This window comes from Dendrobates tinctorius, unplaced genomic scaffold, assembly GCF_039654945.1.
Source record: "Dendrobates tinctorius isolate UK_male_01 unplaced genomic scaffold, ASM3965494v1 ptg000029l, whole genome shotgun sequence".
NCBI lineage: Eukaryota > Metazoa > Chordata > Amphibia > Anura > Dendrobatidae > Dendrobates > Dendrobates tinctorius.
The window spans coordinates 42,755,743-42,768,158 of record NW_027361697.1 but is presented as its reverse complement, the minus strand read 5'-3'; positions in this window follow the sequence as shown (position 1 = coordinate 42,768,158).

The following is a 12,416-nucleotide window of genomic DNA, read 5'->3' as shown; positions in this document are numbered from 1 at the left end:
ATTTCGTCTTTAATATATATATTTTTCGTTGTTAACAATCTGCTCCGATTATTGGGTCATTGCTGTATTTTTTAGGTTTCCCAGTGTATGTATTTAGGTGTAGATGTAATGCTGGGATTCTGCACTCTAATGTTAGCACCACTTTGTGTTTTATTTTGGGGGGCTGCCCTGGAGTGGTGTTTCTAACCTAAGGTCCTATACTCCCTGCTGCCGTCTTCACCTTTTATCGGCGCCATCTTGTGACTGCAACTTCTGTCTGTGGGTAGTCAGAAGTAACAGAAACACGCTATCAGGCCTCGTTCACACATTCAGGATTTTACCTTAGTATTTGTAAGGCAAAATCAGGAGTGGAACAATCAGAGGAAAAGTATAATAGAAACACATCACCACTTCTGGATTTCTCACCCACTCTTGATTTGGCTTGCAAATGCTGATGTGAAATACTGACCAAATACTGAACGTGTGAATGTAGTTTTAGGCTGGTTTCACACATCCTGATACTTCCAGTACTGGAAAAACCGGTACTGGAGATATCCGTGTCCATATGGCAACTGTGTGTCGCCCATGTGCCGCATCAGTACCACAAGGATGGCCGCCGGGGAAGAAGCGATACAGCAAGCACTGTTCCCTGGTCAGGGGCACACCTAAAGTGAAGCAAGTTGATCACTTCACCTCAGGCTGCATTGAGTCCCTGAAGACAAGTGTAAAGATCGATGTTTCAAATATATTGCTATTTAAAAGTGTATGTATTTTACATATGCGTCAGGTTAGACTAGTAAAGAGTAAGCCAGATTTATTTGTACTAATTTTACTACAGGGGGGGCGCCATTTTGCAGTTCGCCTCATGCAGCAGAGAGGCTAGGTTCACCCCTGATCCAAGCTATATTAACAGCTTAGCTATGCTAACTTACATTGATTTGATTGTTGGACCAGTGGTGCAGCTAAACCTTTAAAAAGTCCAAAGAGTCATTTTTCACCAAGATAACACCAGGCTGTATGTTGATTTTGCTACTGGGAAGAAACTTGCGTCGTCTAAATATGTTATTATGGCCTGCACCATCTCCTGACTTGTCTCCCAATACGAATATCTTGGACATCTTTTTTCGGCAATTGCAAAGGGAACTTCCAGCCAGTGGATCTTGATGATTTACACTCCCAAGTGCATTCAGCATGGCAGAACTTTCCTCAGACCATTAATAACGTCATTGATGTCCCATCATCGTGACAGTGGGTGTAGTTACTATTTTGACCCCACAGATTTTTTTTTAGAAATTAGCACTCAGTAGATATTGCAGCTTGAAAAATGTTAATATGGGGGGCAAGTCATTTGTTTTTGGGAGCATGGATTTTGCAAATCCATATTGCTTTTCCTGAGTCTTTATGCTACCACTAATGTGGAAATCCCCCATATTCTCAATGTCAAAGATACTACTGTTGGTAGCGGTGCTGTTCTAATGTCAGTCCCAATATTTTGCTCCAGAAAAATGTCTTCCATGGGTCCACTAATTTGTTGAATTGGCAACTCTGTTTAGTCCAATATGGAGCTCTCTGATCACAAATGAATCCTCTAAAAAGTAAAAACCAACGTTCCAGTCATAATACTTTGTGACATCAAGCTCATGTACTGTTTTTAAACCACTATAAAATGCATAGAGGATATATCTAATATTTATTTTTGTATTCGGTCAGTAGATTCTCACAATTTGCTGACGTGCATAGGGTTTTTTTATAGTGGGTGTAGGAGCGCCACGTGGCACTTTTCTAAAAGGATTTTTTTTTTTTTACAAATAATAGTTTTTGCATTGCCGTATTTTGAGAGCTTTAACTTTTTTTTTATTTTTCTGCCAGTAAAAGGTTTTATTTTTTACTGGATGAGTCGACTGATTTTTTGGACTATTTTTGGGTACATAATTGCCTTTTGACTACTTTTTATTTTAATTTTTGTGGAGCTGAAATAAGAAAACAAAACCATTCAGGATTTTTTTTTTTTTCAAACTGTTCAGTGTGTGGTAAAAGTGATAAGGCGGTTTTAATCTTCATCTCAGTATGACTGCAGTGATACCCAATTCATACATTTTTTATGTTTTGCCACTTTTTCACACTGAAAACACTTTTTTTTCAAAGATTTGCTTTTGCATCTGCTTATTCTGGGAGCTATACGTTTTTTTATTTTTCTGGAAACAGATCTAAGTACATCCTTGCTTTGGTGGGATAAGTTGAAATTAACATTTATACTATTTTGGTGTGCTTAAGACTTTTTGATCGATTTATATACCGTTTTTAGGCAGATACGAGTATATGAAGATAAAACAGTATGTTTGACTTTTTTTACGTATTTTTTATTAGTGATCATTGTGCAAGTTAAATAATGCGTCCATTTAATAGTCCGGGTGTGATGTTAACAATTCTGTGTATTTTTTTTTATTTTTGTTTTCACATATAAGCAGCATTTTTAATGGAAAAACATTTTCCTTTTTTTTTTTCGTTTTTTATTTTGTATTTTTTTTTACATATTTACAAATTTTATTGAACTTTTGTTTTTAAGTAGTCCCACTATGGAACTTGAATATTTTACACTGTGATTGATAGTCTAATATACTGCATCATTTATGTATCGCAGTGCTTCAGACCTGTCAGCTTTTACACTGATACTTGATGCGTCAGACCTACTTATGGGAGAACCTAACAGGCCACCGTAGCTTACAGTCCCTGTAGGTAAGTGGCTTCAGGTTGCTATGGCAAACAGCAGCACCTCACAATTGTGGGGTGCCCAATGGAGTAAAGAAGGGCTCCTTCCCTCTGTAAACTATCCGGATGTTGCTATTGACTGCAGCATCTAAGGGGTCAAGCGGATTGTTAGCAAATTGTGCTAGCTCCGCCGGGGCCCATTGCAGCAGGATGTCAGCTGTAGTTTACAGCTGACATCTGCTCAGCTGCAGTCTGCAGTTAAGCCCAGCATGCTTAAAACCCATTGTTAAAAATAAAGCCTATTAACAAATTCTGTTAAAATACGTATTGCCATTCATTAGAGGGTTCATATTAAATTATCCACTGTGCCCTCACTAGTGACCGACATTACTTCTGATATTATTGTGTAATTGCGCCCTCTAGGATGGTGTGAGGTAGTGCCATAGGCAGCTGCATACCTGAGCCTAGCCTTCATCCTGGCCCCAGGCAATCCTATTCAATATAATGCAATATGTCCCCTGATCCTGTTCCTGATATAAAGCACAATATATATATATATATATATATATATACACAAATATATCTCTTTATATATATATATATATATATATATATATACTGTATATATACACACACTACCATTCAAATGTTTGGGGTCACCCAGACAATTTTGTGTTTTCCATGAAAACTCATGCTTTTATTAATCAAATGAGTTGCCAAACGAATTTAAAGTCCAGTCCAGACAATGACAAGGTTCGAAAAAAAGATTTTTATTTGAAATAATAATTTTATCCTTCAAACTTTGTTTTCGTCAAAGAAGAAATGATCCAGCTGAAGTGCTCTGGTGATTTATTGAGTGCTGTTCAGACAACAGAACATTGTTTACGCGTTTCTGGCTAGACGCCCTTCGTCTAGCCAGAAACGCGTAAACAATGTTCTGTTGTCTGAACAGCACTCAATAAATCACCAGAGCACTTCAGCTGGATCATTTCTTCTTTTATTACTGCTGTGCGGCCAGGGCAGGGCCGGATCCGAGTCTGAGGTGCGGTGAGGTCAGACGTGGGTGAGCTGGTCTTTCAAACCAATTTCGTCAAAGAATGCTTCCTTTGCAGCAATTACAGCATTGCATACCTTTGGCATTCTAGCAGTTAATTTGCTGAGGTAATCTGGAGAAATTTCACCCCATGCTTCCAGAAGCCCCTCCCACAAGTTGGTTTGGCTTGATGGGCACTTTTTGCGTACCATATGCGTACCATACGGTCAAGCTGCTCCCACAAGAGCTCAATGTGGTTGAGATCTGGTGACTGCGCTGGCCACTCCATTACAGATAGAATACCAGCTGCCTGCTTCTTCCCTAAATAGTTCTTGCATAATTTGGAGGTGTGCTTTGGGTCATTGTCCTGTTGTAGGATGAAATTGGCTCCAATCAAGTGCTGTCCACAGGGTATGGCATGGCGCTGCAAAATGAAGTGATAGCCTTCCTTATTCAAAATCCTTTTTACCTTGTACAAATCTCGCATTTTACCAGCACCAAAGCAACCCCAGACCATCACATTACCTCCACCATGCTTGACAGATGGCATCAGGCACTCTTCCACTATCTTTTCAGTTGTTCTGCGTCTCACAAATGTTCTTCTGTGTGATCCAAACACTTTAAACTTGGATTCACCTGTTCATAACACTTTTTTCCAATCTTCCTCTATCCCATTTCTGTGCTCTTTTGCCCATATTAATCTTTTCCTTTTATTAGCCAGTCTCAGATATGGCTTTTTCTTTGCCACTCTGCCCTGAAGTCCAGCATCCCGGAGTCGCCTCTTCACTGTAGACGTTGACACTGGCGTTTTGCGTGTACTATTTAATGAAGCTGCCATTTGAGGACCTGTGAGGCGTAGATTTCTCAAACTACAGACTCTAATGTACTTGTCTGGTTGCTCAGTTGTGCAGCGGGGCCTCCCACTTCTCTTTCTACTCTGGTTAGAGTCTGTTTCTGATCTCCTCTGAAGGGAGTAGTACACACTGTTGTAGGAAATCTTCAGTTTCTTGGAAATTTCTCGCATGGAATAGCCTTCATTTCTAAGAACAAGAATAGATTGTCGAGTTTCACATGAAAGTACTTTTTTTCTGGCCATTTTGAGAGTTTAATGGAACCAACAAATGTAATGCTCCAGATTGTCAACTAGCTCAGAGGAGGGTCAGGCTTATAGCTTCTCTAATCAGCCATACTGTTTTCAGCTGTGCTAACATACTTGCACAAGGGTTTTCAAAGAACCATAAGAACACTTTTGAACGGTAGTGTGTGTATATATATATATATATACAGTATATATCCAACAATGTAGACCAGCTCACTCCTGTGAACCACCTGGAACCTCAGCTGACCTGGTTAACTCCGTTGTGCCCGGATCTGGATGTAGGAGTCCATCCATACAAATGTGAACAACGACAAAGCAAAGTCCAGCAATAACGTGAGCAATCCAGGATGCTGTTAAAAATTTTTTTCTTTTTATTCATAAATCCATTAAAATGCAATGGTCCAAGCAGTTCAAAACAGCAATAACGCAGGAAAGTCGTGCAGATAGGACAATTCTGCAATTCTGTCAGATAATACTCAGTTTCTTCCTGAAAATGATAGCAAACACAAATTCTTTGGTATTATTATCTTCATTTTTTTTGTCTTAAATGAAAAAACACAAAAGAGAATGAAGCAAAAAGCAAAACATTGATCATTTCACACAAAACTCTAAAAATGGGCCAGACAAAACTATTGACACCCTCAGCCTAGTACTTGGTTGCACAACCTTTAGCCAAAATAACTGCGACCAACCGCTTCCGGTAACCATCAATGAGTTTCTTACAATGCTCTGCTGGAATTTTAGACCATTCTTCTTTGGCAAACTGCTCCAGGTCCCTGATGTTTGAAGGGTGCCTTCTCCAAACTGCCATTTTTAGATCTCTCCACAGGTGTTCTATGGGATTCAGGTCTGGACTCATTGCTGGCCACCATAGAAGTCTCCAGTGCTTTCTCTCAAACCATTTTCTAGTGCTTTTTGAAGTGTGTTTTGGGTCATTGTCCTGCTGGAAGACCCATGACCTCTGAGGGAGACCCAGCTTTCTCACACTGGGCCCTACATTATGCTGCAAAATTTGTTGGTAGTCTTCAGACTTCATAAAGCCATGCACACGGTCAAGCAGTCCAGTGCCAGAGGCAGCAAAGCAACTCCAAAACATCAGGGAACCTCTGCCATGTTTGACTGTAGGGACCGTGTTCTTTTCTTTGAATGCCTCTTTTTTTCTCCTGTAAACTCTATGTTGATGCCTTTGCCCAAAAAGCTCTACTTTTGTCTCATCTGACCAGAGAACATTCTTCCAAAACATTTTAGGCTTTTTCAGGTAAGTTTTGGCAAACTCCAGCCTGGCTTTTTTATGTCTCGGGGTAAGAAGTGGGGTCTTCCTGGGTCTCCTACCATACAGTCCCTTTTCATTCAGACGCCGACGGATAGTACGGGTTGACACTGTTGTACCCTCGGACTGCAGGGCAGCTTGAACTTGTTTGGATGTTAGTCGAGGTTCTTTATCCAACATCGGCACAATCTTGCGTTGAAATCTCTTGTCAATTTTTCTTTTCCGTCCACATCTAGGGAGGTTAGCCACAGTGCCATGGGCTTTAAACTTCTTGATGACACTGCACACGGTAGACACAGGAACATTCAGGTCTTTGGAGATGGAGTTGTAGCCTTGAGATTGCTCATGCTTCCTCACAATTTGGTTTCTCAAGTCCTCAGACAGTTCTTTGGTCTTCTTTCCTTTCTCCATGCTCAATGTGGTACACACAAGGACACAGGACAGAGGTTGAGTCAACTTTAATCCATGTCAACTGGCTGCAACTGTGATATAGTTATTGCCAACACCTGTTAGGGGCCACAGGTAAGTTACAGGTGCTGTTAATTACACAAATTAGAGAAGCATCACTTGATTTTTCGAACAGTGCCAATACTTTTGTACACCCTCTTTTTTATGTTTGGTGTGGAATTATATCCAATTTGGCTTTAGGACAATTCTTTTTGTGTTTTTTCATTTAAGACAAATTAAATGAAGATAATAAAACCAAAGAATTTGTGTTTGCAATCATTTTCAGGAAGAAACTGAGTATTATCTGTCAGAATTGCAGGGGTGTCAATACTTTTGGCCACAACTGTATATATATATACAGTGCAGACCAAAAGTTTGGACACACCTTCTCATTCAAAGAGTTTTCTTTATTTTCATGACTATGAAAATTGTAGATTCTCTCTGAAGTCATCAAAACTATGAATTAACACATGTGGAATTATATAATTAACAAAAAAGTGTGAAACAACTGAAAATATGTCTTATATTCTAGGTTCTTCAAAGTAGCCACCTTTTGCTTTGATTACTGCTTTGCACACTCTTGGCATTCTCTTGATAAACTTCAAGAGGTAGTCACTGGAAATGGTTTTCACTTCACAGGTGTGCCCTGTCAGGTTTAATAAGTGGGATTTCTTGCCTTATAAATGGGGTTGGGACCATCAGTTGTGTTGGGCAGATGTCTGATGGATACACACCTGATAGTCCTACTAAATAGACTGTTAGAATTTGTATTATGGCAAGAAAAAAAGCAGCTAAGGAAAGAAAAACGAGTGGCCATCATTACTTTATGAAATGAAGGACAGTCACTCCGAAATATTGGGAAAACTTTGAAAGTGTCCCCAAGTGCACTGGCAAAACCCATCAAGCGCTACAAAGAAACTGGCTCACCTAAGGACCGCCCCAGGAAAGGAAGACCAAGAGTCACCTCTGCTGCGGAGGATAAGTTCATCCGAGTCACCAACCTCAGAAATCGCAGGTTAACAGCAGCTCAGATTAGAGACCAGGTCAATGCCACACAGAGTTCTAGCAGCAGACACATCTCTACAACAACTGTTAAGAGGAGACTTTGTGCAGCAGGCCTTCATGGTAAAATAGCTGCTAGGAAGCCACTGCTAAGGACAGGCAACAAGCAGAAGAGACTTGTTTGGGCTAAAGAACACAAGGAATGGACATTAGACCAGTGGAAATCTGTGCTTTGGTCTGATGAGTCCAAATTTGAGATCTTTGGTTCCAACTACCGTGTCTTTGTGCAACACAGAAAAGGTGAACGGATAGAGTATACATGCCTGGTTCCCACCATGAAGCATGGAGGAGGAGGTGTGATGGTGTGGGGGTGCTTTGCTGATGACACTGTTGGGGATTTATTCAAAATTGAAGGCATACTGAACCAGCATGGCTACCACAGCATTTTGCAGCGGCATGCTATTCCATCCAGTTTCCATTCAGTTGGACCATCATTTATTTTTCAACAGGACAATGACCCCAAACACACCTCCAGGCAGTGTAAGGGCTATTTGACCAAGAAGGAGAGTGATGGGGTGCTACGCCAGATGACCTGGCCTCCACAGTCACCAGACCTGAACCCAATCGAGATGGTTTGGGGTGAGCTGGAACGCAGAGTGAAGGCAAAAGGGCCAACAAGTGCTAAGCATCTCTGGGAACTCCTTCAAGACTGTTGGAAGACCATTTCCAGTGACTACCTTTTGAAGCTCATCAAGAGAATGGCAAGAATGTGCAAAGCAGTAATCAAAGCAAAAGGTGGCTACTTTGAAGAACCTAGAATATAAGACATATTTTCAGTTGTTTCACACTTTTTTTAATTATATAATTCCACATGTGTTAATTCACAGTTTTGATGCCTTCAGAGTGAATCTACAATTTTTATAGTCATGAAAATAAAGAAAACTCTTTGAATGAGAAGGTGTGTCCAAACTTTTGGTCTGTACTGTGTGTATATATATATATATATATATATATATATATTGTGAGAATCATGTGGGAATAGTGGATGAGGGCAGGTATATCTCGCCCAGATTCCTTTCCTATGTGGCCTAGTCTGGTCAGTATCGCACCTGCTTGCTAATGAATAATGGGAGGTGGATATAAAAGGATGCCAGGTGGTTGTGTGAGTGTCTCAGCCTGGGAACACAGAGAGCCTGTCTGTGTGAGAGACACACGTGAGTGGAAGCAGTGCCCACTGCAACTGTGGTTTGGCTGGACGGGAGAAGCCCGCCAGTTGGTAGTTAGGTTGTCCATTGTTTAGTTAGTGCCGGACAGGCAAGGATTTGTTTTATGTTTTATTTCCTTTTGCATTGCTTTCACCGTTAATAAACCTGACCCAGGGTCAGTTATACACGAATCCCAGCTCTGCGCCTGAGTTTCATGCTGAATGCACATGACCTTTGACCCCAGCAAAGGCGATCCCGGAGAGTTTTATCACATTGTGGTGGAGAATGCGGGCATCACGTTGCAAGCATGAGCATGGAGGACGTGGTGAAAGCGCTGGTACAGTCCACCGCCGTCCAGCAAGAAGCTAATCGGGTGATGATGGCCCAGCTGAAGGAGTTGGTGGACATGACAGCTACCGATCGTTCGCTTCTCCAGCAGGTGGCGCAGCGGTTGGCAAGCTTACCCGAGCTTAACCTGGAAGCCGAGTCGAGAGTGATTCACGTGAGTCGGTACTGGCAGAAAATGACGACCGAAGATGACGTCGAGGCATACCTGACCACGTTTGAACGGACGGCGGTGCGAGAAAAATGGCCAAAGGCACGATGGGCCGGCCTGATTGCCCCGTTTCTTTCCGGTGAGGCCCAAAAGGCTTATTATGACTTAGAGCCTGAAGCCGCGCAGGACTTTGACAAATTGAAATCCGAGATCTTGGCCCGGCTGGGAGTGACGACCGCTGTCCGTGCACAGAGAGTGCATCAATGGACTTATCAGCCGGATAAACCACCGCGGTCACAGATGTTCGACCTGATCAACGTGACGAAGAAGTGGCTACAACCCGAGGTGCTGACAGCGCCAGAGATAATCCAGAGAGTCGTCATGGACAAGTACCTGAGAGCTCTACCGCCAGCCCTGAGGAAGTGGGTAAGCCATGGAAATCCTACGACGGCAGATCAACTGGTGGATCTGGTTGAACGTTACTCCGTGGCGGAAGGACTCCGAGACGACGCTACCCCACCTCGTTCTTCATCATCTCCACGTGGAACCGGTAAGACTGTTCCAGGGAATAGGGGAGATGGAAAAATCCCTAAGACAGTGGGGGAGGAAAACGGGACTGCCCGCACTGCGAGGCCGAGAGTAACGAACTATGGTCTAAGCAAGGGGCCCGTTAGGTGTTTCCGCTGCCAAGAGATGGGACATATTGCTGCGAACTGTCCGGTCACTACTGAACCCATGCAGTGCGACGTCACAGACTCTAAAAACCGCATGTCTATGGTTGCACGGGTAGTGAGTGTGAATGCCGGTCAAAAGGATGCGGAAAAACACTTGTGTGATTTAACTGTTGATGGCAAAAATGTGGTGGCATTGTTAGACTCGGGAAGTGTGGTGACTCTGGTGAAGGCCAGTCTGGTGTCAGCCCCGACTGGACCATCAGACAAATTTTCTGTAACGTGTGTGCATGGAGACACCTGTTCGTACCTCACCACGGTCATATGCATTACTACTTCCTATGGGTCTGTGCAACATAAAGTGGGACTCGTCCCGGCGTTATTGCATGATGTTATCCTGGGCCTTGATTTTCCCCACTTCTGGCAATTGTGGGAGAATCAGTTGATACCCCAGGGTAATAGTGTACATGATTCTTCTCCCAGGGCGCGTGTCGGTCCCGAACCCCTGGAAGAGGTCTCCCCGGAAGACTCTGTGGAAGAGTCTGCTGGAAATGACCTACAGTTCCCGTTTTCAGTCATGGCGGGTGATACGGAGGAGACCGGGGAAAAGGAGGAGGCCGACAGCCGTCCACCTCCCCGTTTGCCGGATTTGGAAGTTCAGAAAGATGACTTCCAAAGCGAGCAAATAAAGGATCCTACCCTTTCTCAGGCTAGGACAAATGTAAAAGTGATAAATGGGGTACCCGTAGAACCTGGCTCTAGGCTGGCATACCCTTACATGGTTCTGGAGAATGATTTACTCTATCAGATAGAGATAAAGGGGGAAGATACGGTGCAACTATTAGTCGTGCCAAAACCCTACCGGCGGCAGGTGCTGGACCTGGCCCACGGACATGTGATGGGAGGTCACCTGGGAGTCCAGAAAACCACCGAAAGGATATTACACTGTTTTGTTTGGCCAGGCATGCATCACGATATTCGTGTATATTGCGAGTCTTGTCCTGACTGCCAAGCCTCTGCACCTAAGCCCCGGTTCTGTAGCCCTTTGGTACCCCTACCTATTATTGAAGTCCCGTTTGAGAGGATTGGGATGGATTTAGTTGGGCCCCTTCCACGGTCTGCACGTGGACACCAACATATCCTGGTCATCTTGGATTATGCCACCCGTTACACGGAGGCCATCCCTTTGCGTAACACGGCCACCAAGACGATTGCCAAGGAACTGGTGCATGTGTTTAGTCGGGTCGGTATACCAAAACAGATACTCACCGACCAGGGGACCCCTTTATGTCCAGGGTAATGAAGGAGCTCTGCCGATTGTTACAAATCGAACCGTTACGCACATCCGTGTATCACCCTCAAACAGACGGGTTGGTCGAACGGTTCAATAAAACTCTGAAGTAGATGCTGAGAAAGGTGATAGACAAGGATGGGAAGAACTGGGACTATTTACTTCCGTATTTGCTTTTTGCCATCAGGGAAGTACCCCAGTCTTCCACGGGATTCTCGCCTTTCGAGTTATTGTACGCCCGACGTCCTCGCGGACTGTTAGACGTTGCAAAAGAAACCTGGGAGGGTCAGGTCACTCCGTTTAAAACAGTGATAGATCACGTCACACAAATGCAGGACCGTATTGTGGCTGTTATGCCTATCGTCAAAGAACACATGATACAGGCTCAAGGAGCCCAAAAAAGAATCTATGATAGGGGTGCCAAGATCTGTACGTTTGCACCCGGAGATAGGGTGTTGATCCTGGTCCCCACGGTGGACAGTAAGTTCCTGGCAAAGTGGCAGGGCCCCTTTGAGATCAAGGAAAGAGTTGGTGAAGTAAACTACAAAGTATACCAGGCAGGTAAACGGAAACCTGAACAGATTTATCATGTAAATCTGATAAAACCCTGGAAAGATCGGTCTGCCTTGTCAGCGGAGCTGGGCCGTCTCGTCTGCTCGCATACCGTACCGGAGGTACGGGTTGCAGAGACTCTCTCGGAGTGGCAAAAGACTGAGGTCAGGCAGTTTCTACTTCACAACCAAAAGTTTTTCTCAGAAAAACCCGGGCAGACTATACTAATGAAACATGACATCGTAACGGAACCTGGTGTCACAGTTCACGTAAAGCCCTACCGAATCCCGGAAGCGCGCCGTGAAGCCGTTTCCCGAGAAGTGAAGGCAATGTTAGAGTTAGGAGTCATTGAGGAATCGCACAGTGCGTGGTCCAGCCTGATTGTGCTAATTCCTAAACCGGACGGCACCATCCGGTTCTGCAATGACTTCAGGAAACTGAATGCGGTCTCAAAATTTGATGCCTATCCTATGCCCCGGGTCGACGAGTTAATAGATCGGTTAGGAAAAGCCCGGTATATTACGACCCTAGATCTAACAAAGGGGTATTGGCAGATCCCTCTGGCTGAGGCTGCCAGAGAAAAGACGGCATTTGCTACGCCGGAAGGTTTATTTCAGTATGTGTATATGCCGTTTGGACTGCACGGGGCACCGGCGACCTTC